Source organism: Silurus meridionalis, chromosome 15 (assembly GCF_014805685.1).
Source record: "Silurus meridionalis isolate SWU-2019-XX chromosome 15, ASM1480568v1, whole genome shotgun sequence".
NCBI classification, from domain to species: domain Eukaryota; kingdom Metazoa; phylum Chordata; class Actinopteri; order Siluriformes; family Siluridae; genus Silurus; species Silurus meridionalis.
Window position 1 is genome coordinate 12686123 of NC_060898.1, and position 9742 is coordinate 12695864.

General features: G+C 43.3%; 1 protein-coding gene across 3 annotated transcripts in view; it reads right to left on the bottom strand.

Moving 5' to 3' along the window:
* rai14 (retinoic acid induced 14) overlaps positions 1–1479 on the bottom strand; it is a 68095-nt gene extending 66616 nt beyond the window's left edge. For 2 of the 3 annotated variants that reach the window (XM_046867859.1, XM_046867857.1), the window contains exon 1: positions 1192–1456. The gene's annotated coding sequence lies outside the window, so the exon portion shown is untranslated. Of the gene's footprint in view, positions 1–1191 lie in introns of all 3 variants that reach the window. The other variant, XM_046867858.1, reaches the window with a different exon arrangement.
* Positions 1480–9742: the final 8263 nt, after the last annotated feature.

The following is a 9742-nucleotide window of genomic DNA, read 5'->3' on the forward strand; positions in this document are numbered from 1 at the left end:
CTGGTGTATTATTTCCTGGCTCTCACACACAACAGCTGTAGGCTAGCCTACAAATCAACACACAAGCAAGGCAGTAGGCAACAAAAAATTCTGAGGCTAACGTGGATGAGACAGAGGGAGTCAGCGATGTAAACATGACTGAGAACAGAGACATTCCTGATCACCTGATCATCATCATCGTTGCTCTGCTTGTGGTTTATATGGTGGCTGTTCAGCCTGAATACATTCATTAGACAACAAAATGTGGATTTCTTTTATATTTATATATTAATATGATGCGAGGTCCAGTTACCAGCGTGACACTAAGGGTAGTAGTAATGGCTACTTTTTACTTAAGTACATCTAAGAGCCCAAACTTCTTTACTTTAACTTGGAAAAAGTGTAATCAGAACTTCAAATTTTACCAGAGACTTTTAAAACATGAGTGTCTATTCTTCTACTTGAGTGAAGGATGTGTACATTTTCCACCCCTGCAGCATCCATTCCCAGATCACTGTTGGTCTCAACAAATTCCATTCAATCCTTTCATTCCATCATTCCTCAAACTACCTCTGTCTCCATTCTGTAAAGTATGGAGATGTGTAAAAAGTCTACACTGCTGTGACCAAACATGAAATCTCTCTAGAAGAAGTAAGGTCAAAAATGAAAAGCGATCATGATGATAACCCTATCCTATGTGCCATCAGGAATTCTTCCTCATTCATGGCACACCTTCCAACCACGCACGTGACGTCACCTGGTAACTTCTAGTGACTTTTTGGGCATGCACGAGCGACTTTCGTTGAAAAAAAAAGTTGGCCGTCTAGAATCTGAGCATGCCATTGCACAAAGTGAACACACACACAAAAAATCAGACATAAAAAACAATGAGTGCATGAAGAGAAGTTCAAGAGAAGCATGAACATTAACACAGAGAACGTTGGTGTTACTATTGCAACAGTTACAGAGTTTCCTCGCTTAGCCTGAAGATAAGCAAAGCAAACAAGAGTGTTTTCAGCACGAGCGCTCCTGAACAAGGCGAACACTATGTGGCAAATGACCCCAATAAACAGCAAGTACGGCAAAAACATCGGGTTTCATGGAAGTACTTGTTCAGAAAAGTTTCCGGTGAATAGGATGTTACATGAAGGTGTGCATCAATGATCAGATTTACAGCGTGTACTGTGTTGGATCCAGATTCCGGACACTCACCCGCTTTGCAAAAGTTGGACGGATTTGTTGCAAACACACCCCCGGTGAGACACAGAGCTTCACATGGCACTGCCTGCTCTACTCATTCTGCAATGTATTGTTATTAGCGTAATGATGATGATGATGATGATAATTAGAATGATAATTGTTATCAAAATATGAAGTCACGCCGCGAATCCTGACCTACAGCTCAGCCCATTCAAATGGCCGGAATCGGAGCACGGCCGCCTCTCATTGTTTCCCCCTCGCGCAGGGAAAGCGGTCACGTCCCAAAATGACTATTTGTTCCATCTAAGAGTGCTCTATGTAGTGCACGAAATCATTCCTTCTGCACCCAGGGCGCTCGTGGGAGCGTTTGGGATTCGACCTTTTACGTCACAAGCTCGCGGCCTCCCTCTCCCTCTCGCTCGCGCGGGCGCGCGCGTTTCCAGTCCGTAATAATGATCTAAAAATATAACACGCTCTAATATTTTATTTACGGATCAAAAATCCGGTCACTTCGAGTCAATATTATCTTAACTTATCTGAAATCAATTAATTTTATATAAAAATATATCTATTGTTTGTCTTACTTACAAAAACCTGCATTACTTCTAAGACTTTGCAAGTTAAATTGTTATTATTTTGTTGCAGTTTTATATTTATTGTCTTTGCACGTGCTTGTAGAGTTTCAAACATTGTATAATCCATTTCTACACTTAAAATATGCAAATATGTCCCGTGTAGTGAGATATGTCGTGCTATGTCGTGTTGTTGTGTCTGAATTATTACTGTGGGCTTATCATAAACCCGCTCCATAACATCCCAGGCTGCATATTTTAGCAGGATCTAACATGCCTCCACCATTAAAATATATGTTTATATAAAGAAGCAGGCAAACGCGAACTGCGCATGCGCATTGGGTGGCCCTCACAACAGGTAGGACAGTTGGTGTGGACAATGCTGGGGTGTAGGATCCCAATGAATGTTCTGCGCTAAAATGAAAGCTTTCTGTGCGTTCGTTCGTGCGTGCGTGTGTGCGCGCGCGCGAAGTGCGCCGCAAAGTGGATATGCGAACAGAGTGCAAGTTTCCTTCCACACTAATTACAGGGTGCAAGGAAGCTTCTCCTTATTTCTGCAGCTCCATGTAAAATAAATGATTGTAAAACAAATGACACAATCCCTGTTCCCTGTACATATTTTTCTATTTCACAAATTCACAAGTTAAATATTTAGCTAATGTGTTGGTTCTTTATTAAACATTTCACCTGGAAAACGCAAATATCTGTGCCCAAACAGACACTAGTTACAAGTGAAAGTCAAATACTTTAAAACCTAAAGTAGAGACCTAGAAATGTAATATCTAATAAGTCAAAAGCCAATAATTGCCATAAATTCCCAAGCAACACCAACAGCAAAAGCAACAGCAGTAACAACTACAACAAAAACAACCACAATAATATTATTAATAATAATAGTCATTGTCACCAATATCACCATCCTCATCATCATCGCCAACACCAACACCATCATCATAATAGTTATTATTATTAATAATAATAATAATAATAATAATATAATATTAATTATAGTAATATAGAAATATTAATAAAAAAATTGTAAAGTAAAAAAGGCACGATTTTATGTAGGACCACTCAAGATTTTTTTTCCAAAATGCTTCTAAAAATTAAAAGCTGAGGTTCTCATTAAATTGCAAAAAGTGTAGTTAAGACTGCTGGTGCTATTTCCTAAAGACTGACTGATGTTCTTGCAGCTATTTATACATTTTGAATGTAATTACTTTTGAAGGCATGTACAGAAATTATTTACAGATGGATAGGAGTACATCTACAGTATGCATTCTTTCATTTACAAAACAGTGAGTACACTGCATTGGAACTGGTTTTGGGTTGGGAACAGGTTTAATGCTCTGCATTTGACAGGTTTAATGCTCTGCATTTGAGCATTAAACCTGTTCCTAACCCAAAACCAGTTCCCATGCACTTGGGAAATGGATCTGGATCTGGAAATGGATCTGGTTAAGGTTTTTTTTTTGGGATCTGGTTAGTCCAATATATTTTGAAGAAAAGGATCTGGCAACAGGGCTTCAGGTATTGGGTCTCCAATATGGGCCTTGGGAATTGCCTTTGGGAATTTTATGGATCCTGGTTTGGGGATCATCTATTCAGGCTTTCGGATTACGGATTTTCCAATAGATTTGAAACCATCATAAATACTGGATTCCCAACCCAGCCATTAGGGAGGCACAAGCCAGTGCACTCGTAGTGCCGGTCCTAAGCCCGGGTAAATGGGGAGGGTTGCATTAGGAAGGGCATCCAGCGTAAAACATGTGCCAAATCAAATATGCAGATCACAAATGAGAATTTCATACCGGATCGGTCAAGGCCCGGGTTAACAACGACCGCCACAGGTATCGTTAGCCGACAGGGTACCGGTGGAAATTGGGCTACTGTTGGCCAAAGGAGAAGAAGGAGAGGAGGAAGACGTCTACAGAGAAGGCAGGAAAAGGAGCAGTGTAGGAGAGTGGAGGTTCAGGTTGGTACTTTAATTGTTGGTACTATGACGGGTAAAGGGAAAGAGATAGCTAATATGATGGAGAGGAGAAAGGTAGATATGTTGTGTGTTCAGGAGACCAAGTGGAAAGGGAGTAAGGCCAGGAACAATGGAGGTGGGTTCAAACTGTTCTACAGTGGGAAAATAAGTATTTGAACACCCTGCTATTTTGCAAGTTCTCCCACTTAGAAATCATGGAGGGGTCTGAAATTGTCATCGTAGGTGCATGTTCACTGTGAGAGACATAATCTAAAAAATAAAAATCCAGAAATCACAATATATGATTTTTTAACTATTTATTTGTATGATACAGCTGCAAGTAAGTATTTGAACACCTGTCTATCAGCTAGAATTCTGACCTCAAAGACCTGTTAGTCTGCCTTTAAAATGTCCACCTCCACTACATTTATTATCCTAAATTAGATGCACCTGTTTGAGGTCGTTAGCTGCATAAAGACACCTGTCCACCCCATACAATCAGTAAGAATCCAACTACTAACATGGCTAAGACCAAAGAGCTGTCCAAAGACACTAGAGACAAAATTGTACACCTCCACAAGGCTGGAAAGGGCTACGGGAAATTGCCAAGCAGCTTGGTGAAAAAGGTCCACTGTTGGAGCAATCATTAGAAAATGGAAGAAGCTAAACATGACTGTCAATCTCCTCGGACTGGGGCTCCATGCAAGATCTCACCTCGTGGGGTTTTAATGATCCTAAGGAAGGTGAGAAATCAGCCCAGAACGACACGGGAGGAGCTGGTCAATGACCTGAAAAGAGCTGGGACCACCGCTTCCAAGGTTACTGTTGGTAATACACTAAGACGTCATGGTTTGAAATCATGCATGGCACGGAAGGTTCCCCTGCTTAAACCAGCACATGTCCAGGCACGTCTTAAGTTTGTCAATGACCATTTGGATGATCCAGAGGAGTCATGGGAAAAAGTCATGTGGTCAGATGAGACCAAAATAGAACTTTTGGGTCATAATTCCACTAAACGTGTTTGGAGGAAGAAGAATGATGAGTACCATCCCAAGAACACCATCCCTACTGTGAAGCATGGGGGCAGTAGCATCATGCTTTTGGGGTGTTTTTCTGCACATGGGACAGGGCGACTGAACTGTATTAAGGAGAGGATGACCGGGGCCATGTATTGCGAGATTTTGGGGAACAACCTCCTTTCCTCAGTTAGAGCATTGAAGATGGGTCGAGGCTGGGTCTTCCAACATGACAATGACCCAAAGCACACAGGCAGTATAACCAAGGAGTGGCTCTGTAAGAAGCATATCAAGGTTCTGGCACGGCCTAGCCAGTCTCCAGACCTAAACCCAATAGAGAATCTTTGAGGGAGCTCAAACTCCGTGTTTCTCAGCGACAGGCCAGAAACCTGACTGATCTAGAGAAGATCTGTGTGGAGGAGTGGGCCAAAATCCCTCCTGCACTGTGTGCAAACCTGGTGAAAAACTACAGGAAACGTTTGACCTCTGTAATTGCAAACAAAGGCTACTGTACCAAATATTAATATTATTTTGTGATATTGTGATTTCTGGATTTTTTTAGATTATGTCTCTCACAGTGGACATGCACCTACGATGACAATTTCAGACCCCTCCATGATTTCTAAGTGGGAGAACTTGCAAAATAGCAGGGTGTTCAAATACTTATTTTCCTCACTGTATCATGGTGTGGATGGAAAGAGAAATGGTGTAGGGGTGATTCTGAAGGAAGAGTACAGTAAGAGTGTAGTGGAGATGAAGAGAATTTCTGATAGGGTTATGAACGTGAAGCTGGAAGTTGAAGGGATGATGATAAATGTCATCAGTGCCTATGCTCCACAAGTTGGCTGTGAGATGGAGGAGAAGGAAAGATTCTGGAGTGAATTAGATGAAGTGGTAGATGGGAAAGAACGATTGGTCAGACTTTGATGGGCATGTTGGTAAAGGGAACAGAGGTGATGAGGAGGTGATGGGTAGGTATGGCCTTAAGGAGAGGAATGTAAAAGGGCAGATGGTGGTAGATTTTTCTAAAAGGATGGAAATAGCAGTGGTGAACACTTATTTTAAGAAGAAGGAGGATCATAGGGTGACGTATAAGAGTGGAGGAAGGTGCACACAGGTGGACTATGTTCTATGCAGGAGATGCAACCTGAAGGAGATTGGAGACTGTAAGGTGTTGGCAGGGGACAGTGTAGCTAGACAGCATTGGATGGTGGTCTGTAGGATGGTTTTGGAGGCAAAGAAGAAAAGAAGGAGAGTGAGGACTGAAAGAAGAATAAGATGGTGGAAACTGAAGAAGGAAGAGTGTAGTGTGAGGTTCAGGGAAGAGGTCAGACAGGGGCTCAGTGGTGGTGAAGAGGTGTTGGGTGATTGGGAAACTACTGCAGGAGTGATGAGGGAGGCAGCTAGAAAAGTACTTGGTGTGACATCTGGAAATAGAAAGGAAGACAAGGAGACGTGGTGGTGGAATGAGGAAGTGCAGGAGAGCATAAGGAGAAAGAGGTTGGCAAAACAGAAGTAGGATAGAGAGAAATGTAGGCAGGAGTACAAGGAGATGCGGCAGCAGGTAAAGAGGGATGTGGCGAAAGCCAAGGAAAAGGCATATGAGGAGCTGTATGAGAGGTTGGACACTAAGGAAGGAGAAAAGGATTTATACCGATTGGCCAGGCAGAGGGACCGAGCTGGGAAGGATGTACTGCAAGTTAGAGCAATAAAGGATGGAGAGGGAAATGTGTTGACTAGTGAGGAGAGTGTGTTGAGAAGGTGGAGGGAGTATTTTGAGCAGCTGATGAATGAGGAAAATCAGAGAGAGAAGGTTGGATGATGTGGAGTTGGTAAAGCAGGATGTAGATAGGATTAATAAGGAGGAAGTGAGAGCAGCGATTAAGAGGATGAAGAGTGGAAAGTCGGTTGGACCAGATGACATAACTGTAAATGCATGGAGATGTTTAGGAGAGATGGCACTGGAGTTTTTAACCAGATTGTTTAACAAGATTCTGGAAGGTGGGAGGATGCCTGAGGAATGGAGAAGGAGTGTGCTGGTACCGATCTTTAAGCATAAGGGAGATGTGCAGACCTACAGTAACTACAGGGGAATTAAGTTGATCAGTCACACCATGAAGTTATGGGAAAGAGTAGTGGAAGCCAGGCTGAGAGAAGAGGTGACCATCTGTGAGCAACAGTATGGTTTCATGCCGAGGAAGAGCACCACAGATTCCTTATTTGCTTTGAGGATGTTGATGAAGAAGTATAGAGAAGGACAAAAGGAATTGCATTGTGTATTTGTGGATTTAGAGAAAGCGTACGACAGGGTGCCGAGAGAGGAGCTTGTGGTACTGTATGAGGAAGTCAGGTGTGTCAGAGAAGTATGTGAGGGTGGTGCAGGACATGTATGAGGACAGTGTGACAGCAGTGAAGTGTGCAGTAGGAACGACAGACTGGTTCAGGGTGAGGTTGGACTGCATCAAGGATCGGCCCTGAGCCCTTTCCTGTTTGCAGTGGTGATGGACAGGTTGACGGACAAGGTCAGACAGGAGTCTCCTGGACTATGATGTTTGCGGATGATATTGTGATGTGTGGTTAAAGCGATGAGTTGGTCTGGTGACGTTTTGTTTAACCCCAAAAGAGTTTAATAAGTCAACAAATGATAATCCTAGAGCATCGTTTACATCATCTACATGAATATTAAAATCTCCTACAAGCAGCACTTTATCAAAATTGATCAAGAGATCTGATAGAAAACAAGCAAACTCTTGAAGAAAATCAGCGAGGGTCCTGGGGGTCTGTACACGGTGACCAGAGCGAGTTTACTATGTATGTCCGAAAGTACAACTTTAAGAACGAGCACTTCAAATGATTTAAAGCTGAATCCTAACATCTGACTAACATTAAGAGAAGCAGTATAAATGGTTCCTACACCCCCACGACCAGTCTGACGGGCTCATGCTTATAAACATATCCTGACGGTGTCGACTGCTTAGACCCATATAATCACCTGGTTTAATCCAGGTCTCAGTGAGACAGAGTGCATCGAGATTATTATCCGTGATCATCTCATTTATAATCAGTGCTTTGGGTGCAAGTGATCTAATGTTTAAAAGACCAAACTTTAAAACTTTTGGTGTTTGTTTATCTGGCATTTTCAGTTTTAACTTCAATGAGATTGTTTCTGGATCTTGTGTATTTACTTCTTGGTTTTGCTACACGAGGGATAGATACGGTTTCTATAAACTGGGCTGTGTGTGAACTTGTAACTATTTGGTCTGTAGTATGCGTGTTCTCATTGTCGAAGATACATCTACAGTATGCATTCTTTCATTTACAAAACAGTGAGTACACTGCATTGGAACTGGTTTTGGGTTGGGAACAGGTTTAATGCTCTGCATTTGACAGGTTTAATGCTCTGCATTTGAGCATTAAACCTGTTCGAAATGGATCTGGATCTGGAAATGGATCTGGATCTGGAAATGGATCTGGATCTGGAAATGGATCTGGATCTGGAAATGGATCTGGTTAAGTTTTTTTTTTTTTGGATCTGGTTAGTCCAATATATTTTGAAGAAAAGGATCTGGCAACAGGGCTTCAGGTATTGGGTCTCCAATATGGGCCTTGGGAATTGCCTATGGGAATTTTATGGATCCTGGTTTGGGGATCATCTATTCAGGCTTTCGGATTACGGATTTTCCAATAGATTTGAAACCATCATAAATACTGGATTCCCAAACCAGCCATTAGGGAGGCACAAGCCAGTGCACTCTTAGTGCCGGTCCCAAGCCCGGGTAAATGGGGAGGGTTGCATTAGGAAGGGCATCCAGCGTAAAACATGTGCCAAATCAAATATGCGGATCACAAATGAGAATTTCATACTGGATCGGTCAAGGCCCGGGTTAACAACGACCGCCACAGGTATCGTTAGCCGACAGGGTACCGGTGGAAATTGGGCTACTGTTGGCCAAAGGAGAAGAAGGAGAGGAGGAAGACATCTACAGAGAAGGCAGGAAAAGGAGCAGTGTAGGAGAGTGGAGGTTCGGGTTGGTACTTTAATTGTTGGTACTATGACGGGTAAAGGGAAAGATGATGGTTCCAAGATGGCGGCGGGCAGTATGCGGCGCTCGGACCCAAAATGGTGCTAACGTTATTCTGTAGCCCGCCCTACACAACACATGGACATCGGAGCAACCGGTGTCCCTGTGTACAACCGCAAAACATTGAAAGAACTCAGAAACAACCCAAACAACACCATAAATAATGACCTGCGGCAGAAGCTACGCGACCTCGGCGTGCTCCGAGAACCAGGCCTCCAGACCTCAGCATCGCCTGCGGAGGACGGACGGAGGAGGGGGAATCGGAAGCATTGCGCAAGGAAGCAGAAACGCGGAAAGCGAGCGGGTGCTAATGCTAGGCTAAAAGCTAACCCTAGCAGGCCCGCTCTACCATCACTACTGCTGGCAAATGTCTGCTCCCTGGACAATAAATTAGACTACATCAGACTCCAACAAGCTACTTGGCGTGAGTACAGACACTGCTGCGTTTTTGTGTTTACTGAGACGTGGCTGAGCGACAGAGTTCCGGACACCGCCATCCAGCTGGACGGGCTAGCCGCGTTTCGTGCTGACAGAAATGCAGCTCTGTGCGGTAAGACTTGCGGCGGTCTGTGTGTTTACATCAACACGGAATGGTGTAAGAACTCTGTGCATGTTTCTACCTACTGCTCATCGCTGCTGGAGTTTATTGTTGTGAGATGTAGACCTTTTTATTTACCCCGGGAATTCACCACCGCTATTGTGCTCGGAGTGTACATACCACCTAGCGCTAATGCTAAGGAAGCGCTCAGCGTGCTCTACGGGACCATTAGCGGACTTCAAAACACACACCCTGACGGATTGTTTATAGTCGCGGAGATTTTAATCATGCAAATCTCAGGACTGTGCTTCCCAAATTCTATCAGAATGTGGACTTTGCAACCAGAGGAGAAAACACGCTGGATGTTGTTTACACAAACATCC